Genomic DNA, 24584 nt, shown 5'->3' on the forward strand with positions numbered 1-24584 from the left:
AAAACTAAATCTATATCCACATGCACATACACATATGCATAATTTCAGTTACTTGAATTACAGAAATAATTAATTCATATTAACAACCAAAGAATACAGAAGGTTCTAAAATAAAATTTACAGTCTCTCACATCTCACTGCAAAGCACCTTTTCTCATGTAGTCAATTATGTATATCTTTTGTATTATTTTCCATATTTTTCCTATTATAAAAACATGTAAAACAAATATACATATATTTTTGTAAGATAAAAAAGAGAACACACTCTCATATTATTCAATATGTCATTATACTTCAATAAAAAAATTGGCTGTTTAAATTAATAATATAACATATATCCTCAAAACCAATATGACTCTGCCTATGATTTTTAAAATAATAATAATTGTTCCAGACTTTCCCCCTTTCTGCAAATGGCAACGTTTTTCTTCCAGTCATTTTCAATTCTCTCTTTCTCTTATACTCCAGCTGCATCAACAAATCTTTTGGGCTCCATCTTCTAAATGGAAACGGATCCCTTCTATCTGTCCTCTCTGTCACTCTTGTCCAAGTTGCCATTTTAATGGTCTCCTACTGATTCCTCCTGTTTCCATCTTTGCACTGCAAATAATCTATTTTCCACCAGACATAGTGATATTTTTAAAATATTGCCAGCTATAAATTTTTGTAAACTTAAATATATCAAATTTTTAGACTGGAAAAACTAAACTATGATGCTTATGAGAAGCCATAAAAAACACAAGAAAGTGATTACTATTAAAGTCAAGATAGTGATTACTGGGACTTCCCCGGCAGTCCAGTGGTTAAGACTCTGTGTTTCCCCTGCAAAGGGCACAGGTTCAATCCCTGGGGCGGGGGTGAGGTGGGGCGGGGGTTGGGGGGGTTGGGGAACAGGACGCTAAGATCCCGTATGCCAAAATAAATAAATAAAAGCTTTAAAAAAACCAAAAGATAGTGATTACTTTCATGGAATGGGAGGCATACATGGCAGGGCTTCTATGGTGGTTGACAAAGTTCCACTCCTCAGTCTGGGTGATTGTTTCAAGGGTGTTTTGCTTATAATATTTCATTAAGGTATGCATTTGTTTTATGTATTTTTATTTGTGTTTATTTTTTATTAATACACTTTATTATTTTAGAGCAGTTTTAGGTTTACAGAAAATTGAGCAGATAATATAGAGAGCTTCCATATGCCCTATCCTTTCCAGAATAGTTTCCCCTACTATTAACAACACGAGTTAGTGTAGTACATTTCTTACAATTGATGAATCAATATTGATGTTGCATTTTACATTTAGGTCTATGGTCCATTTAGGTCCATTTAGCTTCATGGCCCATTTTGAGTTAATTTTTGTGAACAGTGTAAAGTCATTGTCTACATTATTATTTTTTATTTCATATGGATATTCATTTGTTCCAGAACCATTTATTGAAGACTATCCTTTCTCCAAGGAATTTCCTTTGCTCTTTTGTCCAAGATCAATTGACTATACTTTTGTGGGTCTTTTTCAGGGCATTCTATTCTGTTCCATTGATCTATTCACCTATTATTTTGTCAGTACCATACCATCTTGATTATTGCAGTTTATAGCAATTCTTGAAGTCAGCTAATATCAGTCTTCTGACTTTGTTTTTCCTCTTTGGTATCATGTCTAAGTGGGTTTTTTTGCTTTTCCACATAAACTTTAAAATTGGTTTGTTGATATCCAAAAAATAAATAACTTGCTGGGATTTTGATTGACTTTACATTGAATGTATGATCAAGTAGGAAAGAATTGCCATCTTAATAAATAATTGAGTTTTCCTATCCATGAACATGAAATAGCTGTACAATTATTTAGATCAACTTTGATTTTTTTTAAAAAGAGTTTTATAGTTTTTCTCATATAGATCTTGTACAATTTTTTTTAGATTTAGGCCTAAGTATGTCACTTTTTGGTGCTAATATAAATGATATTATGTCTCTAATTTTAAATTCCAATAGTTCATTTATGGTGTACAGGAAAACAACTGACTTTTTATATTAACTTGGTATCCTGTAACCTTGATATAATCTATTAGTTCCAGGATTTTTTTGTTGTTGTTGATTTTTTCTATAAGGACAATCATGTCATCTGTTAGTGAACAAATAAAGAGTTTTGTTTTTTCCTTCTCAATCTGTATATCTGTTATTTCTTTTTTCTTTTCTTATTGCATTAGCTAGGACTTCAAGTATGATGTTGAACAGAAGTCAGGAGAGGGGAAATCCTTGCCTTGTTTCTGACCTTAGGGGTAAAGCATCTAGTTTTTTACCATTAAGTCTGATATTAACTGCAGGTTTTCTGTAGATGTTCTTTATCAGATTGAGAATGTTCCCCTCTATTCCTAATTTGCTGACAGTTTTAAATCATGAGTGGGTGATGGACTTTGCCAAATTATTTTTCTACATTTACTGATATGATCATATGATTTTTCTTCTTTAGCCTCTTGATCAAGAGATGGATTACATTAGTTGATATTCAAATGTTGACCCAGCCTAGCTTTGCATACCTGTGATAAATCCCATTTGGTAGTGGTGTACAATTATCTCTATATATTGTTAGATTTGATACACTAATATTTTGTTGAGGATTTTGGTATCTATGTCCATGGTCTATAGTTTTCCTTTCTTCTGATGACTTTATCTGGTTTGGGGACTAGAGTAATGCTGGTCTAATAGAATGAGTTTAGATAGTATTCTCTCTGCTTCTCTTCTTTGGCACATATAGTAGACAATTGGTATCATTTCTTCTTTAAATGTTTGGGACAATTCATTAGTGAAATAATCTGTACCTGGTGCTTTTTATTTTGGAAGGTTACCAATTATTAATTGAATTTTTTTAATAGATATGGACCTATTCATGTTATTTGTTTATACTTGTGTGAGTTTTAGTACCTTGTGTCTTTCAGGGAAATTGGTCCATTGCACTTAAGTTATCAAATTTATGGGCACAGAGTTATTCATTGTTCCTTATTTTTTTTTAATGTCCATGGAATCAGTAGTGATGTTTCCTCTTTTATTTCTAATATTAATAATCTGTCTCTTCTTTTTTTCTTGGATTGCCTTACTAGAGATTTATTGGTTTTATTGTTCTTTTCAAATAACTAGCTTTTGGTTTCACTGATTTTCTCCATTGTTTCCTGTGTTCAACTTCATTGACTTCTGCTCTAATTCTTATTATTATTTATTTTCTTCAGCTTACTTTGCATTTAATTTGCTTATCTTTTTCTGGTTTACTAAGGTGGAAACTTAGAAGACTGATTTTAGATCTTTCTTATTTTCCAATATATGTATTCAGTGCTATAAAATTCTCTCTCAACACTGCTTTCAATGCATCTCACAAATTTTGTTAAGTTGTATTCTTGTTTTCATTTAGTTAAAAATATTTTTACTTTCTCTTCAGACTTGTTCTTAGACACATGTAGTTTTAGAAGTGTGTTATTTAATCTCCAAATATTTTGAAAATTTCTAATTATTTTTCTGTTAATGATTTCCAATTTTACTGTGGTCTGAGAACATACTGTGTATGATTTCTATTCTTTTAAGTTTGTTGATATATATTTTGTGGAGCAGAATGTAGTCTGTCTTAGTGAATGCTCCATGTGAGCTTGAGTAGAATGTGCATTTTGCTCTTGCTGATTGAATTATTCTGTAAATGTCAGCTAGATCCAGTTGATTGATGATTCTGGGAATTAGTCTCTTTTGGGTATGGTACCTAATAAGAACTCAATAAATGCTTGTCAAATGTATGAATAAATTAGCAAATGAAGAATATTCAATGCCATATACCATAATGTATTTAATCCTTTCTTTATCAAGGGACATTGAGATAGATCAAAATTTTGCACTGTTACAATCTATATAGTAATGCACATGTATGAAAGAATAATTTTAATATCTACAATTCTGCAATTTTATTGTGTATAGAAGGAGAATTTGAGATACAAAAATATTAAGTAATGAAATAATACTCCTAAAAGCAGTCCTCTCTCAGATTTTCCTCACTGTGAAGTACTGACATCTTTCCCTTCCACCCCCCCACTCTTCATCATCTGTCTCTTGTTCATTACTGAATGCTGCATTTGAATCTGTTGTTTTGGAATAGTATGCAATATTAATGTAAACTGATTTTTAACATGATATCACAAACGTCACACAAGGAAATGTGTTTCATGCAGTGAAACTGGAGAAATGCTAAAATCACAAAAATGATTACAATGGAGATATGGCATAGTTAAACCAGTTAACATAAGCAGAAGAAGAAACTGACACCTACGGTTACATGATAGATGTTTCAAAATAATTATTTCATTATTAAAGTAAAAAGAGAAGCTTTTGGAATAATTGAGGTTCTGCCAGCGGTTTTGTTGTAAAAGTCATAAAAGGGGATTCAATATCATGCTATTATAAAATTTATTAGAAATGCTACACCCAAAATGTCAAATCTTGATCTGCATTTTGTGCTAAGAAATACCCCACAGAAGCAATTATAATCTAAACTTTACCACGTAAACTTATTTGTATAATATTTTATTTCTCAAAAATTCTAATTATATTGCATTTTACCATTTTCTATGAAATTTGGTCTCCATTTAAAATGGGTTAAGTTAAAGTGGATATTTATTAGATAATTATTATCAGATAAGTGAGATCCTCTGGGATTAACCCAAGGCTGGTCTTCCTGGTTCGGGAGTTCCTATTTAGGAAATATTACAAAGGCTTACTCCTAGTGCCTTACAGGCAAATTGAATAATGACACTTAACTGCATTGACCACGAAAGAACCCAGAAATGTTTACAGTAAAACTAATAAAAGTAGAATCATTAACTCTAATAGTAGGAATATTTTAAGTTTTGATAGATATTAACAAGTATTCCAACAAAAAGTTTTTACCAAATTACACTCTCATGAAGTTTATGAGAATATATTTTCTTTCTCCTGTGCCAAAATCTTAGATTATGAATTTTAAAATCTTTTATTAATGTGTGACCAAAAAAAGGCATTTCATTTTCATTTATATTTCCCTAACAACTAGCAATGTTGAATATATTTTTATAACTTCTTTTATTCCTGTGAATCATTTCTTCATGGTTTTTGCTCTTTTTCCCAAAGGCTTATCATTTAAAAAGTTGATTTGCATATTTTTTAGAAGCTTAACCTTTGTTTCATATAGAAGATGCAAATATATCATATTTGTCAGTTCTAAGTCTTTTAATTGTACTGATGGTGATTTTATTTTCTGTCCTGTGAAAGATTTAAATTTCTCCATAGTCAAACCTCTAGGTCTTTCACTATAACAGTTAGACTTAGAATATAGATTTCATCCTATGTACACACACATACATGCATACACATTTCAGGTTAAGATTATAAAACAGCAAGATTATTAAACTGCTCCCTCATATTTCCTTATATAATCTTTATAAATATATTTGCTTGTTTAGTTCTTAAAACAATCTGAAGTTTGTGTTTGTGTGTATGTGTGTGTGTACATGGGATAAAATCTATATCTAACCTATTTTTCTCCTACTACATTTTCAATTGTCTCAATATCATCTGTTTAAGCAGTGTATCATGCTTCATTGATTGTAGATGCCATCTTTATTGCAAAGGTAATTGCTGCTCACATACGGCCCTATTTTCTTGGGTTTTTCTTCTGTTCCAATAACCTACTTTTCCAACAATATTACATTTTTTTAAGTTCTATAGTTTTGTAGTTTATTTTATGCAGGCATACACTGGAGATATTGCAGGTTTAATTCCATACCACAATAAAGAAAATACTGCAATGAAATGAATCACACAAATTTTTTGGTTTCCCTGAGGATAAAAAAAGTTATGTTTACACTATACTTTAGTCTATTAAGTGTCAACAGCTTTATGTCTAAAAAATTACATACTTAATTTAAAAATACTTTATTGCTAAAAAATGCTAATCATAATCTGAGCCTTCAACAAGTTGTAATCTTTTTGCAATAGTAACATCAAAGATCACTGATCACAGATCACATAACAATACTATAATAATGAAAAAGTTTGAAATATCATGAGAATTACCAAAATATGACAAAGAAATACAAAGTGAGCAAACACTGTTGGAAAAATGATGTGACAGGCTTGCTTGATACTGGGTTGCCACAAACCTTCAATTTGTAAAAAAAAAAAAAAAAAAAAAAAAGCAATATCTGAGAAATGCAATAAAGTGAAGCACAATAAAATGAGGTATGCCCATATCTGGTATGGCAAGACCTGTCAAATATAATTTTTTTGTTTTTCAAAATTTAATTAGTTATTCTTTATGTTTTTTTATTTTTTCAGATGCCAACTTTCATAACCTTTCATTAGGGTTTTCACTGACTGTCCATAAAATGTATGGATTAAATTATAGATGACTGGCATCTTTACAATATATTTTTCCTAACTAAAAATATAATGTGTGTTTTTATTTATTCAGGTCTTCTTTCATATTTGTCTTTTTCTAATATTCAGTGGAAATCCTTTCAATATTTTACCATTATATGTGATGTTTTCTGTAGACTTTTATGGTATCAATTTCATTAAGTTAACAGAAATGTGCTTTCTATTTTTAGTTACTGGGAGCCAAGGAAATAATCTAGATATCACTTAGGGGTTTTCGTTTGTTTGTATGAAATAAAAGAAAGGATCTGAAATTATCTCATTTATTTATTGACTCTCCTCACCCACCCACCCCATTTGACAATAAGCTTCATGAGAACAGGGACCTTGTCTTTCTTAACTTTTACAATCCAGCACCAAGGACAGAGTCTCTCACTAAATGGAGAATGGAAGAAACCACATTTGGGGATTTATCCAGTGACTTTTAAGCTACCATAAGCATATGGTTCTCTATTTTGGTAGAAAATCTTTGAGATTTGGAGACAGATCCACTGAATTAAATCCTGATTCTTCTTCTTAACATCAGTACGATTTGGGCAATTTAACTCCTCTGAGTTTCCTCAATGGAAACTGAAGTGGATAAAACACAGTACCATTGTGAGAAGTAAATGAAATGATGTTATAAAGTTCCTAATAAAGTGTCAGATACATAATAGACAAAATTAAATACCACTGTCATTTTCCTCCTTTCTTCATAAGCTAAGAATACCATTTAAATCACTGTTGGAAATAACTGTTGGGCAGTTATATGTGATATTGTTTATATTTATTATTGAAACATACACTCAAATGAATTTTTCATGTTTCATAACTGCTTTAGAGAGTGAAAATAACTTATGATTTTTACAAGACTGAGTTCATATACCTCTAGAACCACAGAAATCCTACCTTCAATAAGTGTTTTCACAAGTAACCATGCCTTGAAATCTATCATAATCCTTCTAGTGATAAAGAATATTCAATCCAACTACCCAAATATTTGAATATTTAATATCTGCTATAAAAGTATTTCACAAGCAACCATGACATGAAACCCCTCACAATCCTTCTACTGATACAAAATATTCAATCCAATCCTACAATGTTTATTTAACATCTACTATACTATACATTATAGGAAATAAAATACTAGTATGAAAGGACCATTGTCTTCAAAGGAATTCTATATTATGAGCAAAGCAGATGAGAAATGGCTTTAAATAAACATATAGGTAGGTGTATACAATTTGCAGCCATTGCAGTATTGCTTTTGTATCCATTTAATGATGAATTTACGTCCATCAAACTGTTACAAAAATAGAGCCAGTTTTTTTAGTGTATAATATCCTGTAAATAAACTGAATAAAATTATAGATTTTAAAATGTTGAGGGACTCAAATATCAGCTGAGAAATCTGAGGAACAGAGAGGTTAAAGGAAGTCCAATGTTACCTAACCAGCTGGGAGTTAAAGCCTGATTTCCTAAATTCTAACTAATTAGCCCTTTCACATAAAGCATGTGATATATATTGACAACTTGTATAAACCCACATAGTTATGTTGTGATTTAACATTCTGAGATAGCAATTTATTTGAAAATCTTTATCTTCATGCCAAAACTATTCACTGACTGTAAAGCTTTTCTTTCAATTTTGCATAAATAATTCATTCATCTATTCATGCATTTGAAAAACTATCTGATCAAACAACTTTAAATTGCCTAGCCCATTCCCAGAACCTAGTTATTCCTTAAGAACATATTCACTTTGAGTAATTCAGTTTTGTTCATCAGTCATGTGAAATACCCCTATACTTTTCATAATTTAAGACACTGTTAACTTACTTTTTTGTTAAATTTTATAAGTATCTCTTAATGATATAAAGTTTTCCATTTATTAATCATTTGAAAAACATCAGTGGTTCTTCAGAACTACTGCTACAAATTCAGTTAAAAAATGAATTCTTGGAGTGATGTCAGCATTATGGTGGTGTAAGATGCTCCCTTTCTCTCTTCCCTTCAATCTCCAACTAGTAAAACACCCATAACTCAACAAAAGTTCTTCTACCCAACATACCAGGATGCTGGAGAGATCCACACATCTGTCCATCTGAAGGTGAGTGGATTAGATCACATACAGCAGGTAGAACTGGGGGAAAAGTGCAGGTGGTATCTATAATCTTGACCATGGCAACTGAGCCTGCAGTCCCAGAGAATCCAGTATCAGCAGCAAAGGCAGCACAAACAATTTTGGCTTCCCAGCTGCAGCAGTATTCACAGTCCATGGGGAATCAAGCAGCAGCAGAGATGGAACCTGACACCCCAGTCCCTCTAGCTGCAGTGGAACCCACAACTCTGAGCCCCCTGCCCTGGTGGCAGCACCTGCAAAGCTAACAACCCTAGACATGGCAAAGGCACCCTCAAGCCCAGGTTTCCTCCAACTATTCCCCTTCCATCACCATGGCAGCAGTGTTCATGACCCAGGTGACCCCAGGCACAGTGGAGACACCACTCTCCTGGTGCCCCCAGTGACGAATCCAGCAACAGCAGCAATACTGGTAGCAGCAAGGCACCAGTGACACCAGAGGCACAAGCAGCAACAACAGGGGAACAAGTGACACTTCTGGAAGAGGCAGTGGAGGGTAGAAAGTGTCGATTCTCAAATATAGTTAAAGGCAGCTCAGGTAAGAGAAGCAAAAAAACTTGTGGTAAAGTGCCAAGCAACACAATAACTGTAGGGGACTTTAACACTTCACTTACATCAATGGACAGACCAACCATCCAGACCAACAAGGAAACAATAGCCTTAAATGAAACATTAGATCAGAGGGATAGCAGATATACACAGAACACTCCATACAAAAGCAGCAGAATACACATTATCCTTGGTGCAAATGGAACATTCTCAAGGATCAACCATATATTTGGCACTAAACAATAAATTTAAGAAGACTGAAATCACATCAAGCATCTTTTCTGACCACAGTGGTATGAAGTTAGAAATCAACTACAAGAAGAAGGCTGGAAAAATCATAAATATGCAGAGACTAAATAACATGCTACTGAACAACTATTTCATCAATGAAAAACTAAAAGGAAGAATTAAAAAATACCTGAAGACAAATGAAAATAAAAATGACATATCAAAACCAATAAGATGCAGCAAAGGCAGTATTAAGAGGGGATTTTATAGCAATACAGACCTAGTTCAAGAAACAAGAAAAATCTCAAATAAACAATCTAACCTAATACCTAAAGGAACAAGAAAAAGAAAAACAAACAAATCCCAACATAAGCAAAAGGAAGGAAATAGTAAAAATCAGAGCAGAAATAAATGAAATAGAGACTAAAAGAAAATAGAAAAGATTAAAGAAACTGAGAGCTGGTTCTTTGAAAAAGATAAACAAAATTGAAAACTTTTAGGTAGACATACTAAGAAAAAAAGAGAGAAGGCTCAAATAAATAAAATGAGAAATGGAAACTCAACAACAACAAAACAAATAACCTAATCCAAAAATGGGCAGAAAACCTAAATAGACATTTCTCCAGAGAAGATATACAGATGGCCAATAGGCATATGAAAAGATGTTCAACATCACTAATTATTAGAGAAATGCAAATCAAAACTACAATGAGGTACCACCTCACACCAGTCAGAATGGTCATCATTAAAAAGTCTACAAATAACAAATGCTGGAGAGGGTGTGGAGAAAAGGCAACCCCACTACACTGTTGGTGGAAATGTAAGTTGGTGCAGCCACTGTGGAAAACACTATGGAGGTTCCTCAGAAAACTAAAAATAGAATTATCATATGATCCAGAAATCCCACTCCTGGGCATATATCCAGACAAAAGTATAATTCAAAAAGATACACACACCCCTATGTTCACAGCAGCACTATTCACAATAGCCGAAACATGGAAACAACTTAAATGTCCATTGACAGATGAATGGATAAAGAAGATGTGGTACATATATACAATGGAATACTACTCAGCTATAAAAAAGAATGAAATAATGCCATTTGCAGCAATATGGATGCAACTAGAGACTATCATACTAAGTGTAGTAAGTCAAAAAGAGAAAGACAAATACCATATGATATCATTTATATGTGGAATCTAAAATATGACACTAATGAACTATCTATGAAACAGAAATAGAATCACAGACATAGAGAACAGACTGGTGGTTGCCAAGGGGGAGAGGTTGGAGGAGGGATGGAGTGGGAGGTTGGGGTTAGCACATGTAAGCTTTAATATATAGAATGGATAAACAACAAGGTCCCACTGTATAGCACAGAGAACTATATTCAATATCCTATGATAAACCATAATGGAAAAGAAATGAGAAATGAAAGAGGAGAAGTTATAACCAACAGATATTACAGAAATACAAAGGATTATAAGAGACTATTACAAACAGTTGTATGCCAACAAACTGGACAACCTAGAAGAAACAGATACATCTTAGAATCATACAACCTTTCAAAACCGAATAATGACGAAATAGAAAATCTGAATAGACTGATACAATAACTAGTAAGGAGACTGCAACATTAATCAAAAACCTCCCCAAAGCAAAAGTCTGGTACCATACATCTTCACAGGTGAATTCTACCAAATATTCAAATAAAATTTAATACCTATTCTTACCAAACTCTTTCAAAATATTGACGAGGATGGACTGCTTCCTAACACATTCTAAGAGGCCAACACTACCCTAAAATCAAAAAAACAGACAAAGACAATATGAAAAAAGGACATCACAGGCCAATATCTCTGATAAACCTAGACATAAAAATCTTCAACAAAACACTAGCAATACAGCAACATATTAAATGGATCATACCCCATGATCAAGTGAGATTTATTTCAGCGATGTTATGATAGTTCAACATATGTAAATCAATCAATATGATATAGCATGTTAACAAAATGAAGGATAAAAATCATATGATCATCTCAATAGATGTAAAAAAAAAAAGGCATTTGATAAGATTCAACATCTGTTTATGCTAAAAATCTCAATTAAATGGGTATAGAAGTAACATACCTCAACATAACAAAGGCCATATATGACAAATCCACAGCTAACATCACACTCAATGGTGAAAAACTGAAAGCTATCCCTCTAATATCAAGAACAAGACAATGATGTCCACTCTTGCCACTCTTATTCAACATAGTATTGGATGTCCTAGCCTGAGAAATTAGGCAATTAAGGAAGTAAAAGTCAGCCAAATTGGAAAGGAAGAAGTAAAAGTGTCACTATTTGCAGATGACATAATACCATACAAATAAAACCCCTAAAGACACCACCAAAAAACTATTAGAAATAATAAATGAATACAGTAAAGTTGCAGAATACAAAATCAATATACTAATATCTGTTGCAAACTAGGAGAAAGAGAAATTAAGAAAATAATCCCATTACAATTGTATCAAAAAATACCTAGGAATAAATGTGACCAAAGAGGTGAAAGACCTGTACACTGAAAACTGTTAAGACACTGATGAAAAAAATTGAAAAGACAAAAATATAGAAAGATATTTTGTTCTCATGGATTAAAAGAATTAATATTGTTAAAATGTCCCTAGGGGGGCTTCCCTGGTGGTGCAGTGGTTGAGAATCTGCCTGCCAATGCAGGGGACACGGGTTCAAGCCCTGGTCTGGGAAGATCCCACATACCACGGAGCTACTAGGCCCGTGAGCCACAACTACTGAGCCTGCGCGTCTGGAGCCTGTGCTCCGCGACAAGAGAGGCCGCGATAGTGAGACACCCACGCACTGCGATGAAGAGTGGCCCCCGCTTGCCGCAACTAGAGAAAGCCCTCGCACAGAGACGAAGAACCAACACAGCCAAAAATAAAAATTAATTAATTAATTAATTAATTAATTAATTTAAAAAAAATGTCCCTAGTACCCGAAGCAAGCTACAGATTCAGTGCAATCCCTATCAAAATGCCAATGGCATGTTTCACAGAATTAGAAGAAATAATTCTAATATTTGTATGGAAACACAAAAGATCCCAAATAGCTAAAACAATCTGAGAAAGAAGAGCAAAGCTGAAGGTATCCCACTTCCTGATTTCAAATTATACTACAATGCTACAGTAATCAAAATAGTATGGTACTGGCACAAAAACAGACACACATCAATGGAACAGAATAGTGAGCCCAGGGATAACCCCAGACACTTATGGTTAATTAATCTATGACAAAGGAGGCAAGACTATACAATAGAGAAAAGACAGTTTCTTCAACATGTGGTGCTGGGAAAACATCAAGATATTTGTAAATCATACATCTGAAAAGGGGTTAATGTCCAAAATATATGAAGAATTCATAATATTCAATAAGAAAAAACAACTTGATTAAAAAATAGGCAGAGGATCTGAACAGAAATTTTTCCAAGAAGACATACAGATAGCCAATAGCACAATAGTTCAACATCACTGATTACTAGGAAAATGCAAATAAAAACTGTAAAGAGTTATCACCTCACACCTGTTAGAATGGTTATTTAAAAAAAAGAAACAAAAAATTGAAGAGAATGTGGAGGAAAGGGAACCTTTATACACTGTTGGTGGGAATGTAAATTGGTGCAGCTGCTATGGAAAACAGTATAGATATTCCTTAAAAAATAGAAAACAGAATTACCGTCTGATCCAGCTATTCTGTTTTTCAAATGGAATATCCATAGAATGTGAACATACTATTTCAAAAAGTTATATGCACCCTTACATTCACTGCAGTATTATTTATAATAGCCAAGACATGGAATCAGCCTAAGTGCCCATCAATAGATGAACGGATAAAGAAGATGTAATATATATGTGTATACACACACACACACACAGACACACACACACACACTGGAATGCTACTCAGTCATAAAAAGATGAAATCTTGCCATTTGCAACAATATAACGGACTTTGAGGGTATTATGCTAAGTGCAATGAGTCAGAGGGTGAAAGACAAATACCATATGATTTCTCTCATATGTGTAATATTTAGAAAAACAAAATAAACAAACAAAACTAAACTAAAACAAACACATAGATACAGAGAACAGATTGGTGGTTACCAGAGGGGGAGAGGGGGTTGGGGAAGGATGAAATGGGTAAAGGGGATTAGCAGTATGGTGAGGGATGGAAACTATACTTTTGGCAGTGAACATGCTGTCATGTATACAGAAACTGAATTATAATGTTGTACATATGAAACTTATATAAGGCTATAAACCAATGTTACCTCAATTAAAAAAAAATAAATTCTTAAAAGGACAGAAGCTAATTTAAAATATGTGGGTCTGACATTCTTTCCAAATGGGCATGGCTTATGAGATGAAATTGATAACACAATTAAGCTAAATATAGCAGAGTCAAGACCATGCAGGATCCTATGTAGTTTAGTCTAGGTTCTTTCCCAAAGATCTTACTCCAAATAGAATATGATTAAGCCCTACAATATCGGGGGAAACAAATTAATTTCAAATAAACTTTTCAGGGAGGTTGGCTCTTGCTTCTGAGGGATCAGGGTTATCAAAACCACTGAGGTCACTTATTAAACTTTGGTTGTGTCTGATATATTGTGTCAGTTTGGGACCTGAGAAGCAGATACCAACAGATGTCTTGGGAGAAACACCTGTGAAGGGTCGAGGCACAATGACAAGGAGGAGGCTTGACACACATAAAAGGAATAGGATGGAGGGATGGAGTGGGGAGAGCCTCAGACAGCAGCGCAGTTCTGTGGAAAGTTCCACCAGGCCAAGCCAAAGTTGCCTAGCAGACAGTGTTGGTCAGGAATGGTGTGCAATATTACCCACACTGTACTTGTCACTGACTGAGAACGGCCCGAGGAAGACTGCTCTAAAGCAGTGGTCGATCCAGAAGCGACAGCTGGGACTATCAGTCAATCTGCTCCTCGAAGTAGTTTCTCTTGGAGATTTGAGGAGCATATTTCCATGGCTGCCACAATATATGGACACAGTAGCATATGATAAACTCATAAAAAATCATTTCAATCAAATAAATTTTCCTCCTCAGCATTACTTCGTCATGCTGAGTTACATTCTGAAGAGAAACAACATTCATAAAAACGTCTTATAGGGCTTCCCTGGTGGCGCAGTGGTTGAGAATCTGCCTGCCAATGCAGGGAACACGGGTTCGAGCCCTGGTCTGGGAAGATCCCACATGCCGCGGAGCAACTGGGCCCGTGAGCCACAATTACTGAGCCTGCGCGTCTGGAGCCTGTGCTCCGCAACAAGAGAGGCCGCGATTGTGAGAGGCCCGCTCACCGCGATGAGGAGTGGCCCCCGCTTGCTTCAACGAGAGAAAGCCCTCGCACAGAAACGAAGACCCAATGCAGCCATAAATAAATAAATAAATTTTTTTTAAAAAAATACGTCTTATAGATAAGACATGAAAATCCAGGGAAAAAAAGATACATTTTATGCTTACACTTTAATTTGTCACCATCTTTCAGGGGACAAGGGGAAATCATGTGGCTCTCTCCCCGTCTCTCACACGACTCTTGCTCTTTCACCACCTTCTCCAATTCCTCTCCTTGCCCTGCAAATGTGTACACTTCCCAAGGGTCAGATTCCAGACTCCTGCTTTTGTCTCCCCATCTCTATCCTCAGTGAATTCTCATGACATTCACATTGGTGCCCTTGTAGCCACTTCCCAGATAATTTTTCTATAGCTCCTAACTTAAGCCACAACCCCAACTATCTTCAAGAAATGCTGACTTTTCTATTTCAACACGACTTTGACCATGTTAAAAACAAACAAACATGAAAAACTCATTATTTTCGTCTTCTAACCGGCTCCCCTTTGACTTCCTTAATGTTACCAGTTATTTTTTTCTAAGGGAACCATGCTTGAAAGATTTAAGTCATCCTCTCCCTGCACAGAGGATTATCAGGGTTTGTCAGTTTCCTTTTTTACGGAAAAGCCTTTTAAATCCTCCCTTCATTTCTACCCGCAGTACCATAGATTATGTCCTTATCATCCTAACACCAACATGATTATATAATATCAGCTGTTTACCTCACTCCCTGAAATAAGAATAGAAGCCCTGGAGCAACAGCTGGGGTCACTGTCCCAGAGCAGAGAGGGTAAAAGACAAATGTGAAGCCCAGAGACTAGGCAGCATTCAGGGGGCCAGGAGTTGCTCACCTGCCAGGCAGTTTCCATGTGTATAATAATATTCTCTTAATGGTCATAGAAATAGTGAATAATAGAGAGAAGCAGTTTAACCCTTTTGTGAGAAATGTGTTATACTTTTTTAATCCATGACAACTTTTATATCAAGAAGCATTTTTGGTTTTGTCTATTTTTGTTTGTTTGTTTTGCTACTATGGCTTTGAAAAACAGCCAGGGATTTTTAAATTATCTTGTATGTAATCGCCTCCACATATAAGAGGGTTCAGCTGGAAAGTTCTAAATTTCCATCTATGAAAAGTGGTTTAATCCTTCCATTTAAGGCAACCAAACAAAAATTCAAAATATGGATCTCAACATTCCACAAGGAACTGTTAAAAATATTATAACACATCTTTAAGATTACACACAGTTGAGAACACTGGAACCATAAATACTGTTTGTGGATTACGTAAAGCAAAGTGCCTCACTGCCAGCAACCCAACATGGTGAAGGCAGGGCTAGATCAGTCTTAGAGCTGCAGCCAAACGTTATAGGCTCCAGAGTCAAATCAGAGAAAAACAAAGAGGTCCCCTCCCAGTCAGTTTCTGTTCCTCTCCTCTGAGACTGCCCTTGCTTCTCCCTTAAAAGTCAACAAAATCAGGGCACAGTGCACTCACCTGTCGACACAGCACAAGGAATGAGCTCAGAATGCCTCCAAGCGGCAAATTCATAAGCTAAGAGAGCAGAGTGTAAACTCCACTTGGAATATGCCTGTTATCCATGTCACACATTCTCCTCCCATCCTGACAGGATGTCAGCCTGCTTAGTTCTTTGTTGTTTAAGGCATACCTTCAACCCAAACACAAAGAACTTTTTACCTTCACCTGGTCCTTATACCAGAAAAATGGAGCATTGCAAATAGGTGCCTCCAAGGAGATTGCCTGCCTCCCCCCTCAGCCTGGTACTGAGGATTTTCCCTTCCTACTTCTTTCCAAAGTTGTGGGTCAAAATCAATGTGCATTCATTTTTACTGACTATTTAGACATCAGGTGCTGTAGAAATGCAAACAGTGAAGTGTAGACAAAAAAGAGTATACTCCCCTACACTTTCATGTCTCATTGTTTCAAACTGCCCAATTCTACCTCCCCAAAAGAAATGCAACGTATGGACTTTTTTTTTTTTTTAATTTAAAAACACATTGACAATTAAGCACAGGAATGATCTGCCACGAGCTTTTCGTCCTGCTATGACCCTTTACCTCCTGCTGTGACTAGGCTCAGAACACGTGTTCATCGTTGCCATGTACGCCTCTTCCTCAGAACTTCGCCTATCTTTATCCACACTTATCATTCCTTTAAGTGATAATACCACATATTCTTTTTTGCTTATCATTTTAGCTATATGTTTTCTACTTTGTGTTACATTGCTTTAAAATAGCTACCTCAGAGATTTTGGGGTTTGTTTTCATTTTGGTTTTATATTTTGTGCTAACCCTCTCAAAGTAAGAAGCTTTTAGAAAGATGTTTTTTTTCTTCCTTTCAAGGGACTCCTAATGTTTAGTAAGTGGTTCCATTTAAAGTAAATATATTCTTCTCTCAGTAAGCACATGAAAGGGAAAATGAACAAAAAATACTTTTCTGATGAAAAGCAAGTAGAAATGCTTAATGATAAATACAGTGAAATATTCTTAGTTAAAATGGAAATGGGGCACTTTTTATTTCCAGAAAATAAATGGTATTTTCCTCAGGATTTCTTTCTTTTATTGTATAAGAAAAAAGTTTTGACTAACACCTGATTTTTATAGTATTTTAAGACGTTTTGTCTTGAGTCTGAGAGAATGGCAGGCATCGATAAGAAACTTAAAAGTATACACAAAATTATTTGTTCTAAAATTTAAAACAATAAATGGTCTCATTTTATTATCATTGAAATGAAATGTGTACTTGAAAGAGGTTGAAAACTATTCAACCAAATTAAATGGGTTGCTATATTATGAGCTGGCGTTAATTTTACCTCATTTATTTTAATGTAAAACAAATCATCAAAGCAGAAGTGAAAATGCAACAGCATTTGTTAGTAATTTCCACTTAATGCTCTGGCAATGTTATAGACATATCATTAATTATAATATGCCAGACGCAGTGCTAAATCACTTATTGAAAATATTCCTCTTAATGTAGCCTTTAATTTTGGACACTATCAAAAGAATGCTTTATCTTGAAGAGCTATCAAAATATTGATCTGAAACTCCAAGTCTAATTGACTATTTGACAATTATATTGTCTAGGAAAAAAATGGTTGGCAACGTTTGTCACTTCTGGACAATTATCTTCTAAGAATGAAGACGATATAGGTGCAGATCAATTATCTGTTGGATATCCTGAGTATTGAGTGATTACCTGTTTTATCAACAACTTCTTGTCTCCTCAGTAATAAAGTTAATTCTCATGCCATATATAAAATCATAATTGGCAAGTGATTTATGATAATAATCATAAATCAATTTTTGTACTCACTCATCTTCTAAGATACATAATGGAGTAGAAAACATTATTTGTTATATATTTTCAGTACAAAAATATAGATATATTGCCATGTTTTGTTACTGAATTTGGTATATTAAAATATGGCAGGATTTGGTGAAAAGACTATGCTTCTGCTTTTTCTCTCATTCTGTATAGGACAGAAGTTTTGTTTAAATAAATTCATAGCACTTTTGAAACTTTAAATCAACCTTATTAAAATGAATACTTACTTATTAACCTTTTGAAATAATTATTAAGGCTTTCCCTTAGATACACTTTTCTTATGAAGAAAGAGAGATGGGTTCTCAACACAATAGTACTCAAGATGACAAACCAAGACCAGAAATACTTGTATGGCAAATTTACTAATTCATCCTATGGAGATCAGCTGATAAAGGGACAGGTAGGACAAGGTATACAAATCAATATTTGGGTTAGTGAAGCTAGGTGATCAATTCCTAGCCTTGGACTAAGAGAGATGTTATCTTTAACTGAAAGGAAGAGACCTGTGAAGAAGATTATGTTTTTCTATCATATGTGTATCCTGGGATTTAGTGTCCTTGGGGCACATCACTGGCTGCTGTTTTCCTCAGAGTATGAACATATGAGTGTATCATCTCTAAGTATAGTGGGAGACAAAATCATGCAATCTTTCCCCACAGTCTGAATATTTTGATGGGGAAGTAATTTCCTGCTCCTGGTTCTCCACTTACATAACAAAAATACAATTTTCTGTGCTTGTCCTTTTAATAAGTGCAGGGACAATCCTTTAGCTAGGGTTTAGTTGAGCCAAAAAGAGCTCCTGACCAAACAATTGCAGACTCTGGTTTGTTGCTTGAGGAAGTATAAATTAGGAATAGGTTTGGCTACTTATAAAAAAATTATACGTGGTTAAACCAAATATATTTCTTTTTCACACAAAAGAAGTCTGATGTTTCTGATCCCAGACTTCTATGAGGGCTCTGTGATGTCATCATGCCTCAAGGTGCCTTCAGTTTACTGCTTTGCCACCACTGGCGTGTCACCCTTATCTACACAATCCAAAATGGCTGCTTGAGCTCCAGCTGCTACATCTGCACTCCAGACAGCAGGATAGGAAAAAGTGGAGAAATATATACATCCTCTCTTTAAGGGAACATCTTAGGAGTCCCACAGGATAGGTCTCATTGTTTCTCATTGTTTAGAGTTATCACATGACTGTATCTAGGTGCAAGTTGGGCTAGCAAATGTACTTTTAAAATGGTGTGTTGGGAATTCCTTGGCAGTCCAATGGTTAGGACTCCGTGCTTTCACTGCCAAGGGCCTGGGTTCAAACCCTGGCCAGGGAACTAAGGTCACACAAGCCACGCTGCGTGGCCAAAAAAGAAAAAAAAAGTGTGTCAATTTGCCTATAGCTAAATATTGGCATTCCAGTGGGGAGAAGAATGGATAGTGAAAGGCAGCAAACTCATTCTACTACAGTACCAATTTTTCCTGTTTTAGAAAAAAATTCCCAATAAAATGGAAAAGGAAAAAACATGTCAAGACTGTGAAATTTAACACTGCTTCTCAGACAATGCATTATTTGCCATGTGAATGTATTCATATGAATGTAGTTGTAAGGCAAGTCTCAACTAGTGTATTTCTCCCTAGTCACTACTTGCTGCAAATCAGGAATGTAGACTGCAAGCTCCTTAAGGACAGGAACTACAATTTGTTGACTTTAATTCTCAATGTTTATCCATTTTAAATGCAACTGAATAAATATTGACAATTGAATGAAATAATTAGGATAATTTGAGATCCAAATAATGGAAAGTAAAAAGTCATAACTACTAAACACCCGAACATTAAATTGAGTGAGGTTTAACATGCCACTAAGTAACTAGGGATATCACATAAGTCATCCAAACTCTCTAAGGCTCAGTGTCCTTCTTTCTGGAATAAAGGGAATAAACCAATCTATGATAACTCTGAACTGTAAAGTTGATCTGATGGTACTTAATGGGTCCAAACTTAGTGGAATGTACCATCATTTCCCTAGTTGTCCTAGTAAAGAATCTAGTTGCCAAGACTGACTGATTTTTCTTTGTTTGGCTCTCCCTTATACAGTTAATTATCAAATCCTCTGAAGTTTTACATTCTGTATCCCAATCTGTTCAAATAATTCCACCCATATTGCTACCATGCCAGTCTCAGACACCATCATATCATCGTCTTACATGGATTACAACGAAAGCTTGTTAACTGCTCTCATTTCCTGCAGGTTACTTCTTCAAAGCACATTTTCCATGTAGCAATCAGCGTGATCTTTCTGAAATGCAAACCTAGTGAAGAAAGTCTTCTAATTAAGACTGTTGAGTGGCTTTGTAGTTCCCTTAGGATTGCATAAATACCTTAGGACAGTCATGAATCCCTTCATTATCTGGCCTTGAACAGCTAAAGCTTTTGCTCCCGTTCTTTCTGGCCTCACACCCTTTCATCCAGCCATAGCTAACTCCTTTCCACCTTTTGAATGTGTAATACTTTCTTTTACAGACTCTGCACAGTCTGTTTCCTTTATTTGAAATACTGTTCCTTCTCTTTCTACTTCTCCTGACTTTTCTATCTAGGTCTTTTTTTTTTTTTTTTTTTTAATTTATTTATTTATTTATTTATTTATTTATGGCTGTGTTGGGTCTTCGTTTCTGTGCGAGGGCTTTCTCTAGTTGCGGCAAGTGGGGGCCACTCTTCATCGCAGTACGCGGGCCTCTCACTATCTCGGCCTCTCTTGTTGCGGAGCACAGGCTCCAGACGCACAGGCTCAGTAATTGTGGCTCACAGGCCTAGTTGCTCCGCGGCATGTGGGATCTTCCCAGACCAGGGCTCGAACCCGTGTCCCCTGCATTGGCAGGCAGATTCTCAACCACTGCACCACCAGGGAAGCCCTCTATCTAGGTCTTTATCTTCATTCACTTATCCACTAACCATTTCCTCTAAGAAATTTTTCCTTAAACCTCAACCCACTCCCAGACTCAGTGAGGTACCCCTGCTATCTATATCTATTCATATAGTACCTTGTGCTTTCCTTACTGTCACACTTATCAGCCTAATTTTTAACAGATTTTTTAATACCCTGGTCCCTATGGACTGTTATTTGATAAATGCAGTAACAATATCTGTTCTCCACATTTATTATAGTACCTGCTTATTATAGTAACACTTACTAAATGTGAATGGTATAAACTTCAATTAATCTCAATCAACAGATATAATGTATGCACTAAAATACAGAGCAAGAGTAAAATAAATGTAAAGATCTATATAATTAGAATAATAAATTCACATTAAGCTTTACTTATTTTAGTCTATTTATATTTTGTTATGGTGTGAGCTCTTTAGATTTCTATCCTTTAAGCTTCAGAGTCCAGCTCTGTTCCTGCTTCTTAAACCATAGATCCATGGTATATTCTGGATTCTTAGAGCTTGTACAATAGAATCAAAATGTTGATTTTTAGTCTTATATTTATAAAATCAGGGCTTATCTCTGGACAACTCTGTTGATGTAGCTCACAGTTGTTGCTGAACCTTCTAACCATTTGTCTCCAGGGAATAAACTGATGTTCTTGATATGTGGATTTCTAAGAATTGTGTGACTTACTTCTGAAATGCTCTTTAGTTTTTCTCATTTGTTCTTCCTTTCATGGGAAATAAAGGACAAAATGTGCCAGAGGGTGATCAATGAAATTTTTATCAAGTCCAACAATAATATCTATCCAATAAAAAAATGATTCTTGTGGCAACTGTACTTAATATCATTTCACTCTACCTTATATTTTCTCCTTCAATCACTATATTATTTAGATAGGAATAACCTTGCTGGGATGAGCCTTACAGAAGTTTTTGTTTGTAACTACGTCTTCTACAAAAGATGTCTTAAAAAATTCTTTCTCCTTCAATATTTTAAAGATATTTTAAACAAACTTCAATATTAGTTTTTAAAATATAATTATATGTTATTTATCATACAAGAATAAAACAACTTTATTAGACAGGGTTATCTTTCCATGGAAAGGGCTCCAGAAAATTGAAGATGAAGATAATTCTGAGAAAGAGAACACAAGTTTTTAAAATTTATAACTTGGATTGAAAACACATAACAAAAAGTACAAATTTATACAGTCACATAGAGAGAGACAGCAAGGGAATCATCTGCACACATGAAAAATATGAAAACATTGTCATAACCAAACAGACATTCATATTTAACCTGAATAGTGTCTGAAATGGATGGGAGCCAGGAAGCACTACTTCTATAATTTTTTCATTAGCTTAACCTCTTCTCTTCTATTATAAAGTGTACATGTATCTTGGGAAGATTCCTTTTTGCTCTTATTTTTTCCTTTAATTTTGTTGTTTTTCTTATTTTCTAGAGCTTAAATATAAATACTTTGAATTAAAATCTTTAAATATAAATATCCTAAATAAATAGTTCAGCCAGGGATGATAGGTTAATTATGACCATCAAAGTATATAATGAACTCGCTCTCTCTCTCCCTCTCTCTCTCTGTCTCTCTCTCTCACACACATACACACACACACACACAGAGGCATAAACACATAAATACACATTTAAGCACACATACAATATACATTCCCATAGTAGGATAAAGGGATTTATATACAGAGAAAATACAATCTTCATACAAGTCCATAGATATACATATAATAGTTTCCTATTAGAAAACAATTAAGCTCTAAGGTGTTTAAAAGTGCTTATGAGGCAAATTTGTACCAAAATAGTGAACTGAGAAGACATACATCCTATTAAATAACTCTTCAACTATAATCTAATAAAAGTCTTTTAAGAGAGTTAAGACATAAAGGAGCAGACAAAAGAAAAAGACACAAGTGATGAAATGATGAGAAATTCCTAAAAACTAGAAAGTAGACACCATCAAATTGGTATGACTACAAAAGAGTGCTACAGCAAGGAAAGCTATCCAAGATCATAGGTAATGAATAAAATAAACAGAAATGGTTACTGAGGAAAATAATGAACAACTGATAGAGAACCCATAGCAGAGCCACTGGATTGTTCTCCCCTCCCCTGTTCTACTTGAGCTGTGGAGTAGACCACAGTGTAAATTACCAAGAGGCTAACTATGCAAGCTAGGAAACCTTGACTGGTTGAGCATTTCCCCATGGAGTTATTGATATAGGATATACAAGAAGACCAAAACCAAGAAGAAAACAATGTCACGTACAACCAATGTACTTTTCCACCAAAATTAATAGAGGGTAGATCCTGTCCTCAAAAGAATAGTATAGGAGTTCTGAAAACATGAGCTTTCCCACACACACCCCCAAAACAAGAATCACCAAAGTTTCAGAGAAAACATTTAAAAAACACCATGAAATAAAGGCACTAATTTAAACTAATGAAGGAATTCCCAGGTGAAGACACAAATAAGAGAGGATATGAAATCTATATGTGAGAGGCAAGAGAGCCCATCATAAATTTGGGAAATTAAAAATTTACGGCAGTATTTTTAAAATAGTATTTAATAGTGTATTAAAAATAGCTGAAGGGTGAATAATATACCTGGAATAATAAGAGGAGAGATTCTCTCAGAACACACAAAAACGGCAAAAGAATAAACAGTATAAGGGGGAAAAGTCAGTAGATGTGGAGGGTAGACCCATCTAACCCTAATGAGTTGGAAATTCAGAATCTACTTAACAGAAGTTCTAGAAAGAGAAACAAAGTGAAAGAAATAATAAAATAAAATAGTATAGAATTTCATGGTTAAATAAATAAATTTACAGACTGATCTTAAAATCCATTTGGAAATGCAAGGGACTCAGGATAATTTTGAAAAAGAAAAAGAAGGTTTGTGTTCACTCTTCCTGGTTTCAAAATGTAACTGCAAAACTACAGTAATCAAGACAATGTGGTAGTGGCATATGAATAGACATATAGCTCAATGGAAGATAATTAAAACTGCAGAAATAAACCTTAATGTGTATGATCACTGATTTTCAAGTAGGATGCCAAAACAATTCAATGGGGGAAAGAATAGTCTTTTAAACAAATGGTGCTAGATATCTACATGCAAAAGAATGAATATCTACTCCCACCTCACACAATATAGAAAAATTAATTCAATGTGGATCACAAACCTAAAAATAAAACTACAGACTAGCTCAACAAAAATAACAACAACAGCAAAACCCAACCAACCAAACCAACCAACCAATCAAAAATGGTCAAAGGGCTTGAATAGACCTTTCTACAAATAAGATATACAAATGGCCAATAAGCACAGGAAAATCAAAACCACAGTGAGATATCATTTCACATTCACTAAAATGGACTTAATAATTTTTTAAAAACTGGAAAATAACAAGTATTGTTAAGAATTTGGAGATTAGAACCCTCATACACTGCTGGTAGGAATGTAAAATGATAAAACCACTGTGGAAAACATTTTGATGTGTCCTCAAAAAAATTAAACATACAATTACCACATGA

The 24584-nt window shown here is 34.5% G+C and overlaps 1 long non-coding RNA gene across 1 annotated transcript; it reads left to right on the forward strand.

Annotated features, from left to right (window-relative positions):
- The first annotated feature begins 922 nt into the window (after positions 1–922).
- LOC309623675 lies at positions 923–24573 on the forward strand. Its single transcript, XR_014241454.1, has 2 exons — positions 923–20682; positions 21008–24573. It is a non-coding gene; the product is annotated as an uncharacterized lncRNA (long non-coding RNA).
- Positions 24574–24584: the final 11 nt, after the last annotated feature.

Source organism: Balaenoptera borealis, assembly GCF_965194805.1.
Source record: "Balaenoptera borealis genome assembly, chromosome: 2".
NCBI classification, from domain to species: Eukaryota; Metazoa; Chordata; class Mammalia; order Artiodactyla; family Balaenopteridae; genus Balaenoptera; species Balaenoptera borealis.